This window comes from Zea mays, chromosome 7, assembly GCF_902167145.1.
Source record: "Zea mays cultivar B73 chromosome 7, Zm-B73-REFERENCE-NAM-5.0, whole genome shotgun sequence".
NCBI lineage: Eukaryota > Viridiplantae > Streptophyta > Magnoliopsida > Poales > Poaceae > Zea > Zea mays.
The window spans coordinates 82,067,233-82,071,810 of NC_050102.1; the positions used below are offsets into that span (position 1 = coordinate 82,067,233).

Sequence of the window (4,578 nt, forward strand, 5' to 3'; positions counted from 1 at the left end):
CATGCAACCGTATCTAATGCTAAAGTCATTTGGAGGTGGGGTCGGTGGTACGGCGGCGGCAGCTAGTGCACTAAGGCACAACTGAGCTGAGGAAGTCAGCGCAGCTCCGACCATAGTCCGTCACGATGGCCTTGATGTTGTCGATGGTGAGCCGTGCGCGAAGGTGGTCCCACTCCCACAGCCGCTCCAGCACACCCGTCCAGTCTAGGTCAGGTGTAACAATTTCGTTTTGAACCATCCGAATTTGGTTTTATTGACTAAATTTGGACTTTTGTGTTTTTATATTTTGAACCGAAATCCATCTAAATTCAGACCGAAATTCGTTTTTCGGTTAGTAGCGAAAACGGGAAAAATTATCGAGATTCGGTGATTCCAATGCGGGATAGTAAACAGTGGTCCAGGTCCATGTGTGTCTGATTAAGGAAGGAATAATGACGCGCAAATATGAGGGAAGGGAGGCCACAAATGAGGGACGCCAAGCTTTTGGGGAAGGAAAAGGGACCTGTTAGAGCGACAAAAAAGTGATTGTTTCCCCCCTAGAATTGATTTTGGGGTTAGTTTAAGGTTTCTTTTGGAGTTACTCTAAGCCCCCCATAACGGAGCGATGTTAAAATGGTTCTCCTCCCTATACACCTAAGATTAACTAGATTTAAGTGCATCGTAATTTATGACAACAAATTGATATTATTAAATATATCTTTTTATAATATGTTCATGTGGTATCATAAATTATCATGATTTCTATTATTTTAGCCAAACATACAAAAGTTTAACTTGACTAATTCTACGATTTGATTTATTTAGGAACAGAGGGAATACAAATCATTATAACACTGGTAATACAAAAGGAGCTAGTGTGGTTTGCGAACACTAACTGCATTTGAATATTATCGTGAGCAGGCTGGGATGTCAGGATCCGGAGGTGGAGATCATCTTCGACAGTGTAAGCGTCGAAGCCGTGGTGCCTGTCGGCCGACGGACAACGCCCACGCTTCCCAACACCATCATCAACTGTGGGAAGGTAACCACATCTTAATTTCGTGTAGATGCGAATTTTAAGGACCATGGAAGGTAGGTATTTCTGGCAACTACTACTGATTTCTGTGGTGCAGGCTGTAATGGATTCTGTGCTCATGCGCCGCTCCAGGGAAGAAACGTTTAAAATCATAGATGCAGTGAGCGGGACAATAAGATCATCCAGGTACAGTCCCATGACCATTCGGTATTAAACAGCACACCACAGTGAAAAATGGCAGTTTCTCTAAAAATGTTTCAATGACTTGTTCAGTCTAATTAATAACCTGGTCAGCCTGTAATCAATCAGGTGCTTTTCTTGTGTGGCCAGAATGACACTTCTTCTTGGAGCACCCGGATCAGGAAAGACGACCCTGTTAAAAGCACTGGCAGGAAAACTAGATTCTTCTTTGAAGGTAGTACTAGTCCAGTCCAGTCCTCAAAATTAGTGTAAATAAATCAAAACCATGTCACAGAAGCAGCATGTATTGATTAGTGGTTATTCCTAAGAAGTTAGTACGTACTTTTGTGATAGAAAAACGAACATCATTAATTTTCTGATTTCTTGTCAATAGATCCATGGAGATGTCAAATACAAGTGTAATGGGGAAACAATGTCATCTACATCGCAGCACCTCTGTGCGTACGTCAGCCAGAATGACCTCCATCATCCCGAAATGACAGTGAGGGAGACTATTAATTTCGCTTCAAACATGCTTGGGGCCAACAATGAATTCGGTATGAGTGCCTGTTGGTTTTGGTCAAAATCAAAATATTAAATTGATATCCTCAAGCGATAGCAACATGCATTCATACTGATATATACATATACACACACGCGCGCTAATTATCTCCTGCTGGTGATAACTGCTTTAGAGACGCTGAGAGATGCATTACAAAGAAAAATGGAAACATGCAATGAACTAAATCAGGACCTATTTTCCAAGGTGCTATAGCCATATTTGTTTAAGATAAGAAAGCATCAGTTTATTTTAGTAGAATAACAGCTAAGTTGTTCCCGTACAGGCAACTAAACCTGGAAACGGAAGCAATCTTAAAACAAACTACATCATCAAGGTAAAATCTTATTTTAATCAATGAAGTTATCATTTTTTACTGTCAACAGGGAGGGGGGACATCCTCACTTGAATTTCATTGAAAGCAACCTCTTTTTTAGAGAAACGAGGCAAAGCACTATATAAAATTGTGGTAGACCATAGATTACAAACAAGTGCTAGCACAACACAGCAAATACTTCAACAACACAGGGGAAACAAAGAAAGGAAACCCAACACGTCGCATGTTAAAGCAGTTGAAACGACAATTGTCGAACGACGACTAGCGCTTCGACTAAAAATAACATACTCGTCGACAAACCTAGGCCTTTGCTCATCTAGACCTCCCCTTGTAGCTACGCGTGTCCCGTTGACTTATGGCCACGAACAGGGGCTAAAGGAGGTCAGAGGCATAGCGACCATAACATACCGAAAACGACGATCTCCTTTCGAGAAAACAGAAACACCCGATGGCGCATCCGGGCTCTAATGCCACCATCCAACGCCGCTTGAGGAGAAATCCTCATGGGTGAATGGCAGGAGAGGCGGATATTCACCGACCTAGCATAAGATTAATATGCTTCTGTTAACAAGGAGAGTGCTGACGGAGCAGACGCACCAAAGGAAGGCACTCGTCGCACCACGACAAAGGCTGGAACGCCAGTGCCAAGCACAACGACACAAGAGAACCTACAAGAACATGACGATATCAAATTCACCAAGCGTAGCATGAGTCCTCCATGACAACGCCTGAAGGGTTGGAGAAGAGGCTACCTTACAACAATCCAAGGAGGTCATCGGCGTCGAGGGCATTGCTGTTGTCTGTGCAGACTACACCTGGCATGGCTTTCGTATGAGACCCCAAAAACCCTGCTCATGCTAGCGGCAATGCCACAACGAACACAACAGCAGCCAAGGATAGCCGGGGTGACAGGAGTAGCCCTAAACTCCCAGTGTCGAGGATGGAGGCTTAGGTCGTGCTCCAATCAGGGGTCCAGTGCAGGCTATGGAGGCCAGCTTTGGCGGCACAACCTTGAAGATGTGGAGGCGACGAGGGGGCGGGGGTGCTAGGTCGGCCCTTAAGGAAGCCGAGGTGGCGGAGTAGCCCCGTTCTCCTGGCGACAAGGGTGGAGGCTCGGGTCATGCTCCTCTCAGGGGCCCAGAGACGGCGATGGGGGCTGACGGTGGCGGCACGAGTGCACGACCCTGAAGGCGAGGCGACGAGGGCCCAAGGGGAGCCGAATCCATTGAAGCCGAAGCCTACCGCATGCAGCAGCGGCTAGGGCCTAGCCACCACCGCCGGCCGCCCCTGTCGTCACGTGTGCCAGCCACGGCGATGCGAGCCAGCGGGGGCGGCCATGTCAACGGTACCCAGCCAATGGCAACAGGGCCGCTCGCCTGGCACCGCGAGACGCGACCGGCCGGCGAGAGGCGACGACGACACCAGTGAGAGGTCAAGCTGCTCCAGCGTCGAGAAGTAGAAAGTCGGCCTAATGATGAGGAACGCGAGCGATCGTGGGTCCCTGCTCAGCGTGAGCACAGACCATGTGGTCCGCTCCGCCGCAAGGAGCCGGTAGCACACCGGCGTGGCGTGGTGCCAGGATCGTGCATCGGTGAGGAAGCCCAGGATGCGGAGCAGTAGCGGCGAGAGGCCGACGCCAAGCAGATCCGACTAGAGGGAGGCGGATCAGGCCGGCGCTCAGCAGGACCGGCTGGCGCGAGGCGTGGCGGAGGGGCAACGGCGACCGAAAGGCAGATCCGACCAGCGCCCGATGGATCCAACCGGCGGGAGGCCGAGAAGATGACGGCACCGATGTCGAGACAGAGGGGGCGGGGAAGAGAGAGAGGGGAGAAGAGGGGAAAGGGAGGGATGGGCCGCCGCCGCCGTGGCCGGCAGTGGCGGCCAAGTGAACACCACCGGGGCCTAGGCTTTTGGCGCAGCTGCTCACCCTAATTTTGGTTGTGACCACTTAAAGGATAGGGAACGTATCTCGTGCTCACGCGACGTCCGTGATCATATGAGCACTTTAAATCGTGAGTGTTCCTTCTTGATCCAACGATTAGTGTTTTTTATTCACTTAAGCCCTCCCACCTCAACGATGAGTGTTCCTGGCCAGCAGCCTGATCGTTGGATGAAGAAGGAACACTCACGATTTAAAGTGCCCACATGAACACGGACGTCGCGTGAGCACGAGATACGTTCCCGTAAGTATAGTCTTTTCGCCTTAACAATTTACTGAAAACAGAATCTGTTTTCATATTTGTGTTTTAACAGGTTCTTGGATTGTCTGACTGTGCTGACACAATAGTAGGGGACGAACTGCATAGAGGAATTTCTTGGGGGGGGGGGGGGGGGGGGGGGCAGAAAAAGAGAACAACAATTGGTAAGTAGCTATTGGCTCCATACGTTTATATAGGGAGTGCAAAAGCTTTCAGTCCATAGGGTGTACAAGGGTTATTAAATTTGTTAGCTGCAAGTTTCAACACAAACGTTACATTACTAAATGAG

At 48.8% G+C, this 4,578-nt stretch overlaps 1 long non-coding RNA gene across 2 annotated transcripts; it reads right to left on the bottom strand.

Annotated features, from left to right (window-relative positions):
• Positions 1 to 1,193: 1,193 nt before the first annotated feature.
• LOC103632509 (uncharacterized) lies at positions 1,194 to 4,067 on the bottom strand. 2 transcript variants are annotated; one of them, XR_555977.3, is made up of 3 exons: positions 2,844 to 4,055; positions 2,500 to 2,759; positions 1,194 to 1,762 (listed from the first exon to the last, which is right to left on the bottom strand). It is a non-coding gene; the product is annotated as an uncharacterized lncRNA (long non-coding RNA). The 2 variants fall into 2 exon arrangements; XR_555976.4 differs by lacking the exon at positions 1,194 to 1,762 and having other exon boundaries at positions 2,165 to 2,759; positions 2,844 to 4,067.
• Between the last annotated feature and the right edge of the window lie 511 nt (positions 4,068 to 4,578).